Source organism: Equus przewalskii, chromosome 25 (assembly GCF_037783145.1).
Source record: "Equus przewalskii isolate Varuska chromosome 25, EquPr2, whole genome shotgun sequence".
Classification (NCBI taxonomy): Eukaryota; Metazoa; Chordata; class Mammalia; order Perissodactyla; family Equidae; genus Equus; species Equus przewalskii.
Window position 1 is genome coordinate 6,139,863 of NC_091855.1, and position 12,531 is coordinate 6,152,393.

Genomic DNA, 12,531 nt, shown 5'->3' on the forward strand with positions numbered 1-12,531 from the left:
ATCCTTTGGAATAGAGAAAATTTTAAATTGGAAAATGGACAAATGTGCAGTGCTGGGGCCGTGGCTCTCTGCGTTTTGGAACTAATAGATTTTTCTTCCATGGTTCGTTTCCTGCTTATCTGTATATTGCAGCATACACCTCCCCACACCACAAGTGACTTCAAAACAAACACATGCAAAGACAGTTTTGGAATCAAAGCTGCAGGTACAAGGTGATGCTGAAAGGCAAATATATATTCTGGGGATCTTGATTTGCTTTCAATTTTCCATGCTTTGGTGCATGAACAAAGTTGGATTATTTTAAAGTATTTCCAAGGAGTCTTTTTAAAGTATTAAAGCCACAGAGTTCAAAGTGTGTATGCTATTTTAATTCTGCTAAAATAAACCAGACCCACGTGAACTGGAAAAGATCTAGACGTTTATTTTGATGTTGATCATGTATTAAGAAGTCAAATAGTCATCTATTTAATCAAAGGGCATTTACTTCAAATTGCTTCCATCCATTGTCCTTACCATGAAAGACTGATTGCGCTTTGAACTAGGATCTTTTTTTTTATTATTATGGGAGAGATAAAGAAAAATTCTTATAAAAGGAACTCCACATCAAAGAATCAGCTCCTTAAAACATTTCCTTTTATACATGTTGGCCACCTGCCTATATCTGTTCATAAACTGATACTTAGACTTTTTTATGTACATTTGCTATCACTGAACATCACCTTCCTTCAAAGATGAAAATACCGATAGATTGGAAAATGAACTTGAGATAAGGAATTGTGTAGAAAAGGCTGTGGCTAATGGCTATTTGTTTTCTCATATCTTTGCCTTGGGCCTATTGTAATCTGTTTAATCTGAGATTTAGTTTTTAATAATTTGTTAACAAGTAAAAATACAGTCAGAAGTGGCCAATTCCAAAATATGAGAAAGTACCAGAAATCCAGGACTGACTACAATATTTAGTATAAACACCTTAATTAACCCTTTTTTGGTTACGCCCAATTAGACTCCAGATCCTCATCTTGGGTAGCCCTAGAAATAAAAGAAAAATTGTCTACAAACTATATACAGGAATGCAAAAGAGAGGAATATTGGGATTTTTTTCCTTCCTGACAACCCAGGAGAAAGGGAATTTGGGGAATTGAGACTGAGGTAAGAAATGGATGGGAAAAGGCTCTCAAAAGGAGAAGGGGGGAGGGGCAGAAAAACCTGGCAAGAGATTCCGGCGGCAGAGAAGGGCCAGTGGACTTTAGGCATGATGACGCCTAAAATTAAAATTCAAGTTCTCCATTTCCTTCTCAGAATTTCCCCATTACCCCAAATCTTTGTCAGATTCCCATCATAGCACTGTGACAGCGCGACTTTGGGCAATGAAAGGACTCTTTCTTCAAATTTGGGGCGTAGGTGCCGAGGGCGTTGAAGCAGCCAGAAGAAGTGGGGGTAAGATCGCTAAAGGAGACGGACACCTAACTAGGAGTAGGAATTCAAAACAAAGGGAGACATTTGAGCGCAAACACTCTAATCTGGGGATCCTCAGAAACCCTGGGGAAGGACACACGGAGCAGCGCTGGACTGGCACTGCTCACGTCATCATTCACCGGGAACTGCTGCAGGTCACAGTTGACTGACAGCTTCCAGCTACCTTTCCTTGCAGCCACTTGGCTCTCGCACTCAAGCGGCGCTTCCCTGGGCTGCTCCCAGCCAATCACTGAGCGCTGTGTGGGTACTTGAGCTTGAGCCGGGGCCTGCTGCCCGCTGCGGGGCTCTTCCAACGGCAGTCTTTTCTCAGGGCTCTTCATCGCTGTCTCCAAAAGGCACTGAGGTCTGAGCCTCTTCCTGCTCAATCCTCTCTTTCCTTTCTGCTTTTGCAGAGTCAGACCTGCACTGCAGTCTGAAGGTTCTTCATCCCTACTCCTGCTCCCTTCCTTTGATCCTTCCCCCAAGAAATCTCTTGCGTGTCTAATACACCTTAGTGTCTATTTCTTGGAGGACCTAAACTGACACAGGTGATACAAGAGTGGGGTCTGAGAAAGCTGACAGTAAGATGGGACTTGGGACTGGCTCACTCACTGTCTAGCTGGCACAAAGGACCCTTTCCTGGGTGGAATGTGGAATTCTCTGGTACAAGGTGAGAGCTCAATTGCTGAAGTTTTCCCCAAGGGTGACTTTGGAAAATGTCGCATGGAGAGAATGCTCTTGACAGCGCTATGATTCTGGCATGTGAAAGATATTGGGGAGAAATGCCTACAAGGACTGGAGTCGCCTTATTAGATAAGCTATATTAATGTCCTTTGATGGGATAATGAGAAATTGAGGGCAGTTAACAAACTATTAAAGGCTAAGTGTGAGAGTCTGAGGGCCTCTTCGACAGCTTAAGAAGAGAACTTTATCTTCTAAAATGGGAGAGTAAAATCAGCTGAGCAGCGGGGAGAAGCAACGAGTCACAGGGCTCCAGAGCTGTTCAAATGCTCAGACAAGGCAAGCCTCTCATGCTAAAGCCAGGGCTCTGGCTGGGAACACCTCGGGCCCGGAACTCTCAGGGCTTGCAGAGGTGGCTCACCCTTCCCCGGTACGGAGCTATCACTCCTCTTGCTGGAAGCTGCTCCAGAGACCTTCCACCTGCAGTGCAAGAGGTGTCCCCTCGGGAACTCTCCCGCCTCCTCCCCTGGCTGCCGGAGTGATAACTAGGTTAAATCTTGGCATGACCCTGCTGGGGGTGTGCTGGGCCTGATGAGGGTGGAAAGAAGTTACACCCAGGACGAGTTGTAAGAATTAGCTAGCATGTACCATGAAGAATGAGGGAATTACCCCTGATATTGGATTTGGAGGGTGCTCGATCAAGAGGGTTGGGACAAAAGAATGGTTAAGCAAGAATTCATTGACTTTGGGGCTCTGTTTGAGGACACATCACTTAATACTCTGGTAAGGCCCCAGAGGATCAGGCCAACTCACTGTTAGGGTGGCTCTTAGAAGGCAAGAGAAAGTGATGGCTGATGTCAAGTAGAGTGCAAACGCCCGAGTTATTCTGACAAGTAGAAGAGGAGAGCAAAACAGAATGAAGAGGCTGATGGAAGTGGGCACGTAGGAATGGTTGTGTTATGGGAGCCAGAAGATTTAATGTTTGAGCTGCTGTGCCTTCAGATCTGTCTACACACATCGAGGCCACACTTCCCTCAGCCTGTTCCAAGCCAATAGCTAAGTATAGTGTGGGTACCAGAGCTGAGCCTGCCTGATGCTGGACCCCTCTAATGGGCAAACTTTGCTCAGAGGCTTTTTGGAATAGATGAGACTTTCTCAGAACTGCACTGTGATTTAGGGTCTTCCTCCCCAACCCTTCCTTTTCCTCTCTTATTTCATAGGTCTCAGACCTGCATTGTGGCCTGAAGCCTCTCTCCTCCTATTTCTGCTCTCTTCTCCCTTCATGCTTCACAAGCATGTCCCCCAGTGAATCTCTTGCATGTCTAATCCATCTTGGTCTGCTTCGTAGAGGATGTGAACTGCATAGAACTCAGTGACAAGAGACAAGATTTTATTGACTGCTTTATTTCCTGAGTATTGGTCACAGTTTCTTTTTTCTCTGAGTCTAGTAATTTTTGTTGAAATCTAGACATTTTAGATAATATATTAAAGGACTCTGGATTCTGATTTTTCTTCCCCTGAAGATCGTTGTCGTTGAGGTTTTGTTTGTTTGTTTGTTTCTTTGTTTAGTAATTTACTTGGCTAGATCTGTGAAATCTGTCTCCTCTGTGGTTTGTGACTGTCAATGTCTCCGCTTAGGGTTTTTTGTTTTTTTAAATGTTCTTGTTTTTATGTTTAATTCGCTTCCTTGAAGTCACCCCTGTCCGTACATTGCTTTGGTCAGACAAAGGTTAGATAGAGATTGTTCTCAACCGCTTCAAGCCGGTAAGACTTCTGTTTGCTGCTGATACATATGTATATGGGTAAGAGAAGCTGCTGGTCCTCAGGACCTGCCCTGGCCTGGAAAATCTCCTTCTCAACTGAGCTGGGGGAGGGATGGGAGCAGCCCAAGTCCAGAGCACCACAGATTCCCGGTGTTCTGACTTGGGAAGTTAAGCAGATTTTCAACTATAAATGCTTCTCCGATTGTTGTATGCTCTTGTACAATTCCAAGCTGTTGAAAATGATTTTTTTTTTTTTTTTGCCAATTTTGTCCAGCTTTATAGTTGCTTTTCAGGGAGAGGATTTGCCAATCTCTTCACTCGCCATAGCTGGGAATTCTATCTCTACAATATCTCTTGTTATTTCTGACTCTAGCCTTTCTCTCCTCCAAGCTCCACACCGAGGTCTAAGTGATCATTCTAAAATACAAATATGACTGTATCTTTCCCATGATTTAATGGCTTTCCATTTTCCTTAGAATAAATTCCTTGTGAGACTCGGCATAATCTGGGTCCTGCTTGCTTTTCTGGCTTTCTTTTTAGCACTTCCCCTTGAGGTCTTTGCTCTGACAGACTGGACGTCACTCATGCCATTCTTCTTTTGTCCCTGTCTTCTCCCTGTAGCACTCACAACCTACCTCAGACCCCTCCCTCCCCCTCCCCAGGTCTTATTTTCCTTCCTGACTCCAGTCATCCTTCAGGTTTCAGTTCAGATATCATTTCCTTGCAGGACCTCCCCTACTGAACTCCTTTGCTTTCTGAATTTGATACCTTTGCTCTATTCCCATAATCTGCTATATTTTCTCTATCTGATCATGCTGTTGGTGTTATTGCTGTTTAATTGTCTCCTCCACTAGAATATAAACTCCATGGGGCAGAGACCACAGTTGTGTGTTCCCTGCTTTACTCTTAGCACCGAGACCAGTGCCTTTTAGACTGTAAAGTGCTTGTTAAATGATAAATGACAGAGGCTTGATTAAATCACAAGTCAGCAAACTTTTTCTGTAGAGCTTTAGGCTTTGTGGGCCATATAGTCTCCGTTACAACTACTCAGCTCTGCTGCTTTAGCATAAAAGCAGCCATAGGAAATATGTAAACAAGTAAGCATGGCTTCGTTCCAATAAAACTTTATTTATAAAAGCTAGTGGCTGGCCTGTGGGCTGTAGTTTACAAATCCCTGGATTAAATGAGTGAATGAATGAGTGATAGGTGATTGTAGAATGTTTCAATGGATTAACTAAACTCTAACTTGTAGTTCTTTTGCAAATAGTTAAAACTTATTTTCTCTACCTTTGGTCGAACCGAGAAAAAAGTAATTGCCATTTTCCACAGAACAGTCCACCATCGGAAATAAAAATTGCATCATTAAATATTTTAATACTCGCAAAAACTGTCATGGGGTCCACAGGGAATGTTGGGCTCTTCTTCTCTACCCCTTTTCAATTAGTCTTTCTGTCTTTCTTTTCTTACTTTTTATTGTTTCACATAATCCAAGGCATAAGGTTAGTCAAAGAAATCAAGGTAGTTAATTAACATCATTAAACGACAATTTAAACAGTGTGCTGAGCGTAGTTGTGAAGAACTATGAAGAAGTATGCCAATTAGGAATATCATTAAAAAATGACAGTTTGACATTTTGAAGCTTTGTCTATTTGTCATTATATATTTTTCTTGCTTTTATCTGCTTAATAATACCATGTTTTACGTCAATGCATTTACTTTTTTAGCGATGTAGTCAATTCATTAAATAAGAATTCACTCATTATTACATGGTACCCGTTCTATAAGAATCACTGTATTCTAGGGCCAGCTTGGTAGCGTAGGGGTTAAGTTCAGCATGCTCTGCTTTGGAAGCCCAAGGTTCCTGGGTTTGGATCCCAGTCGTGGACCTACAACACTCGTCAAAGCCGTGCTGTGGCAGCATCCCACATACAAAAAAATAGAGGAAGATTGTCACAGATTTTATCTCAGGGCCAATCTTCCTCAAGCAAAAAGAGGACGATTGGCAACAGATGTTACCTCAGGGCCAATCTTCCTTACCAAAAAAACGAATCACTGTATTCTGTTCTATGAATTTATACGTATAATTATGAAGAAAACCTACTTTCGTTAGGAAACGTTTTTATAATTGCTAGCAATTACATAGTTTTGTGGAGGCAATTCATTCTATTCCTTATAAACCTGGATTAGTATTTCCATTCTTGGTCAGGTATTAAGCATTTGCCCTAAATATACATACAGAGGGAAGCAGAATATCAGAGTTAATCAGTAACATGGGGATACACATTTAATTTATGAACTTTAAAAATTAGCATTCTCTAATTTCACTTCCAAGAAGTGTTTTTGTCACTTAAGAAATAAAACATCTTATGCAAGATTTTTATTGGAAATGTTTTTATGAAAGAAAAGTTGTTCTTAACTACTTCTAAGAGTTTTTCCAAGTATACAGATGCAATATTTGACTACTAAAGAAACATACATTTAGCGTTAATGTAATAAGGGTTTTGTTATCGAAGTAGAGAAAAACCTGTTGTTGTATTTTGGAAGTCACCTTCCACCCAGGGAATTTTGAGGAAAGACTCAAGGGGAAAAAGGAGAAATTATTGGGATAATCTTGCCTCTAGCAATCTTGGGCAAAAGGCCAACAATCTTGTGTTTACATCAGGTACTTCAAGATGAACTGATTCACAAGAGGTGGCTAAATTGATGATTTGTTTTATCTTAGTGGTTCATTTAATTGTACTCATTAAAGCTTAGTGAAAGGCTGTTCTAAAAACTCAGCAATTAGTCCTGGGAAATTGCATAAACAAAAACTATTTATCTCAGCATGAGATTTGATAAATACCACATTAAGGATAAGTTTCTAATTAAAGGGGGCCACATGTCTGTACCTGCACGCAAAGGTAGCTGAGAACCAACTGGAACTGTCTCTGTGTAAACTCAGTAACATATATAGCATTCAAGTAGATTCCTTCTTCCAAGTGAGTTTCTATGCACATAAATTGAGATGATGTTCCTTATATTACAACGACATTTCTAAAATCTCTGTTTTAATAAGCGTTACTCAAAAATGGAGTGGTATGGTCAAATACATTGAGATATCCTGTGTTAAACAGAATAAAGTAATGGGCTTTCTTTCCTAGGGAACTTCTCTGATCCTTGAATATACTAAAATGCACACTAGACTGTCCAGGAGCAGTGCATAGTACATATTTTGCAAACTCATTACCATGGAACACCTTTTTCCTCTAAATACTCATTAACATGATGAAAAATCATTGCTTTAAAAAAAATAAGATTGGGGGCCAGCCCCAGTAGCCTAGTGGTTAAGTTCAGCGTGCTCTGCTTGGTGGCCCAGGTTCAGTTCCTTGGCACGGACCTACACCACTCTGTTAGCGGCCATGCTTTGGTGGAAACTCACATACAAAAAGAGGAAGATTGACAGTGGATGTTAGCTCAGGGTGAATCTTCCTCAGCAAAAAAAAAGAGGATTGAAAGACCATTTCATAACATGACTTTCTAAATGAACCAGTTATAATCACTTACGTATTCTATTTTCTTATTACATTTGTAGCACCTTTAAAAAATAATTTTGAAATTATAAAAAGTTGCAAGAATAATACAAAGAACACGTATTTACCCTTTACCCAGATTTCTTAGTTTGCTACATTATTTCCTCATTCTCTCTGTCTCTCTCGTCCCCTCCTTGTCTCTAGGTAGGTAGCTACTTATCTACCTCCTTACCTACATCTGTTCCTTCATCTATTCCTTCATGACCCTTTTGCATGGAGGGTCTTTTTACCCCAGTGCCAAGCACAGTGCCTGAAACATGAGAGAGACTCATGAAACGATTGATGATTAGCAAATGATGGCTTTCAGAATTTTATCTAAACAAAGTACAGTTATAAAAGGCCATCCTGGAATAGTATTTAAGTGTGAAGTCTTTATCTATTATGAAAAGCCAGCAAATCCATTTTAAAAGTCCGAAATATCATCTTACTGTTTCTCAACAATTTCAGCATTTGAAAGTCTCCAAACCAAGAATCAGAACAAACATATGACTGTATTTTTCTTTTCTGAATTATGAATGTGTTTATGTGGTGAACCAAAGCCAAATGCTTTAAAGCCTTCTGTTCCAGGACAGACAGACAGATGTGTTCAGCCCTGTGGTTTGGTTTCCTTCTCTCCACTAACTGATTGAATTAAAATGCAAACAACCCACTGAGTCACTGAATTCTGTCAGTTGGATCTTTTCTAGGATCATTTTCTCTCTGTATAACTCTGCTTTCTCACTTTCTCCTTCAGTCTTATTTCTCTGCCCAGAATAAGTTTCCTGCCACTATTAAAGCTCAGAAAGACCTGCTTATTTGTCCCAGGAAAAAATGATTGTAACCAGTTACATCCAACCAGTTATGACTTAAAGTAAATCCCTCTTCAGTTTGGAGAATAAGAAGAATATTGATCATGCAAAGTAGAGGTTAGCAGACTCCTATAAAATGTGATTTACCTGATTTTAAGAATACTAAAAGAATGCTAAGTGCTAATTATATTAAGTGCCTAGAGTACTCAAATTTGTTAAGACAGAAAGTAGAATGGTGGTTACCAGAGGTTGGGGGAAGGGGAAATTGGGAGTTATTGCTTAACAGGTGGAGTTTCTGTTTTGAACGAAGAAAAAGTTCAGGAGCTGGATACTGGCGATGTCTGTACAACAATGGGAGTGTACCTAATGCCACTAGCTGTACACTTAAAAATGGTTAAAATGATAAAATTTATCTTATGTATATTTTATCACAATTTAAGAAAAGAAAGCTAAATGCTATTGAAAAGAACATCTATTTGCCTATAAATGTATAAGTATCTTTCTGGTTTCTTAATCCATACAATCATGGTTACATTTTGCCGTCGTAAAATCAAATTTCACATGTAATATTTTCTTTTCATGCAATGTATTTGCTTGGTAGCTCTTCCACTTCCAAAAGAGAATTTGATAGGAGAGGTTGGAGGTGAGTATCCTTTGGACCTTTCAAGTGTCTGATACGTGCCCTGCAGCTGGGGACACATTGGACTGGTGGCAGACTCATGCCCGGAAAAACAAAACCCCCTAGGAAAGAGCAGAGAGGCTGAGCATGCGAGGTAACGAGGCTCCCACCAAGAGCCAGGCAAGAAGGGTATTCCCCCTGGAGGAGATGGGGGATCAAGCAAGAGAGAACTGACCTGGAGTCACAGAAAGTGAGGGACTCCAACAGCAAAAGCCCCTGTGAGGAATGGACCATTGTTTGCAATTGCTTTGAGTTAACAAACTATTTCCTCAATTATGTTTTCATTTTATACCCTTCCTCTTTGTGATGTAAGTTTTTATCTGTCTTTTGTTTGTGTTCCTTTCCTCCTCTCCACTTATATCTAATATCTATGCATAGGTCCAATGTAAGTACTTTTCTGACTATCACTTACCTTTGAGAAGTACTAATTTCCTATTAGAGGATATTGCGGGGAAGAAAGGCATGAGATGGGCAGTCCAAAGCTTTGCTTTAGGTTCATCTTAAATGCCATCTCATCCATTTGTTTGTTTCCTTTGCCCTGGAATTATGTCTCTCTCAGTTTTTGATGTTCAAGAGCAAAGATCTCTGGCGCAGTGTTTCTGTGCTCTCATCTGCCCATTGCCACCTTCCCTTTGTCTCATACCCGATTTCACAGCCACTAGCTGCATAGACTAAAAGTTAGATTTTAGACGTGTGGAAATGGACCCTGAGTACATCTTCTTCTTCAGGTGCATCTGCCTCCCCTGTAATTCTCACTCTAAACAAAGCAACGGGATGTGCCTTTTAGGATTGTGACACTAGCTTTTAGGGAAATCTGTTTTCAGTTCAAGGCATGCTGTGGTAGGGGCCAGCTCTCAGCCTGCTTTCTAATCTTAGGCCAACTGTCACAATATTCCATAGATAATGCTTCACAGTTGGCTGTATGAGTTGCGACTACCTCCTTATTACATTGTCAATTAAGTTTTGTCCCTGTTGTTTCTATTTTTGGATGACAGTCCCAGATAGCAAAAATTTAAGATGTTACTTGAAGGAATTTCTTGATCCCTACTCTAAATGCAATCCTGAAGATGCCATAGACGTGAAAGAGGAAATGATGGATTTTTTAAAATATTAGAAAAACTGAGAAGTCCTTGGAGAGACAGAAGTTGGCTAAGTTCGTTTCCAGCTGAAAGGAGAGCCTCGGAAGGGACTGGGCGAGGAGCCACAGATGGGAGAAAGTATGGGTGAGGAAAGCCCTGAAGGGAGCTTGCCTTCCTTGTCATAACTGAAGCAGAAAAAGAGAAGCCCAGATCAGCACAAGTACCCCGAGGTAGTCTTTGAGCCCAGGGGAGATGGGAAGGAATAAAATAAGTGGGGACAATCGAGCAGGCCTCAGGCTCCCCACTTCTCTCTCCCACGGCACACTCCAAGGGCTATTAGTTGCAGCTGAGGGAGAGAGCTCTTGGAAAAGGAGAGTGCTGGAGTGCAGGGATGGGCAGGTCTCAGGGAGGGGGTTGCTGGCAAATGGGGAGGCTGGATTGCAAAGTCTTCCGTCTTTATTTTATTATGCCTTCCCTTTAAGACTGGAAGCAAGACTATACTTTCTTTCTCACGGATCCTATTCAACATGGTGTTGGAGTCCTGGTCAGTGAAATAGGGTGATAAAGTAAACAAGAGGTTAGAGATTTAGAGAGAAGAAAGTCAACAGTCATTATTTGAAAATGATAAGATCATCTACGCTAAAAAAATCTGAATCAGCTGAGAAACAGAACTAAGACAACAGTGTAGCAAGGTACCTTAACCCATGCTATTTCTTTACACCAGCAATAACTGACTAGAAAATGCATTAGAAATCCAGGCAGCATCCACAAGAGCATTAAGAAAACTGTAAAGCATACATTTATGCATAATAAACAATTTTAATTTTTTTCCTTCTACCATTCCCTTTCTATTTTATAGTGGTCATATAATGTGTTTATAATGATCAACAAAATGTAGTTCTTAATTTCCTGGATATCAGGATATCCTGATATCCTGGATAGCAAGATTGTTACTGGACTAGAGGAGGAATGGATATCACCAGAAATGGAAATAATCTAACAAAAATCCATAAAACTTTTATGCAGGAATTTTTTAAATGCTACTATAGGACAGAAAAGAAAACCCAAGTAATTAGAGAGCCATACCATGTTCATAAATGGAAAGCAATATTATAATGATGTCAATTATCTTAAATTTAATTTGATCAAATTTAATATGGTAAATTTAATATGATTTAAATAAAAATCTAAGAGCATTTTTGAGGCTCTTACCAAATCTATTCCAAAATGTATATGGAAAAATAAAAGTCCACAGATAAAGTCCCGCAGTGACCTGTCTTATAATGGGAACCATACCCTCACAGCTTTAAAACCTAACCTGTCTGGATAACCAGTCCTAGATTGCCATGTTATGCCTTGAGGGTTTGTAACCACTTACGGTGCCAAGTACTATATAGCCCAGCCTTCTTAGTTGCCAACAACAGAGTCCCCTCTAACTATTTTGAGCAGAAAGGGGTTTATTAAAGGTTCTGTATAGTTCACAGAATCCTTGGGAGGGCTGAGGAGACAGAATAAGCTCAGCATCCACATCTGTCTTTAAAATCCACTTCAGCTCATTATCCACACACCCTCTCTTCCCCGTTCTCAAACTTTGAAGCAACATGTTCCTACCTAACATAATGTAACTGCCCTCATACAGACAAAACGTACGCAACCTCCCCACAAAAGAATATGCCAATATCTCAACATTGCTAAGCAGCAAAATAGCACTTTATTCCCATTAAATTATCAAAAATTAGAAAGACATTGTCAAGTGTTAATGAGCATGTGAGGAGACAAAAAGTCCCGTTTCTGTTGGTGCAAGAGCAAACTGGCTTGGCTGTCCTAGGGAACAAGAGTAGCTTCTAGAGTCCTTAGTAAAATTAAGTATGCATATATGACCCTGGACATCTTACTCCTTCATCCATACCCCAAAGAGACTCTTACAGATCAGGAAAGACCCTACGAGGATAATCATCAGTGTTGCTTGTTGTGGGAAAGCTTGAGGCACCTAAGTGTCCATACTGGGGAATGAGACAGAGAAAGTAGTGAACGCTCACCGTGGACTACCATGCAGTAGTCAGAAATCAAGCATTGGGTGCACACGGAGCAGCAGAGGTGGATCTCAAAAGCATAATGTTGCCCCCAAAGTAAGAAACAACACAATATTTACACCATGATGCCTTTATGTAAATTAACACACACACACACAAAACATATATTTGTAAGTATCTGTTCATACATGCAGACACATATCAAGCATGTTGGAGATGGTGACAGTGGTGCAGAGAATGGAAGTAGAGATAAGGAATCAGGTAGAGAAAAATAATTAAAAAATGATGGGCCTTGCACGATGCATAATGACGTGTTCTGTATAGACAAATGGGATTAATTCAACTCTGCACCTGACGGTTTTGTTTTTGTTTTTTTCAGTGGGAGATGTGTTCTGCGATTGTGGTATCCCATTTTCCCCAGTTAATCACAATAATTAAAAATTCAAAAATTGCTCTGAACGTGCAGACGCATTTCACTTTCAGA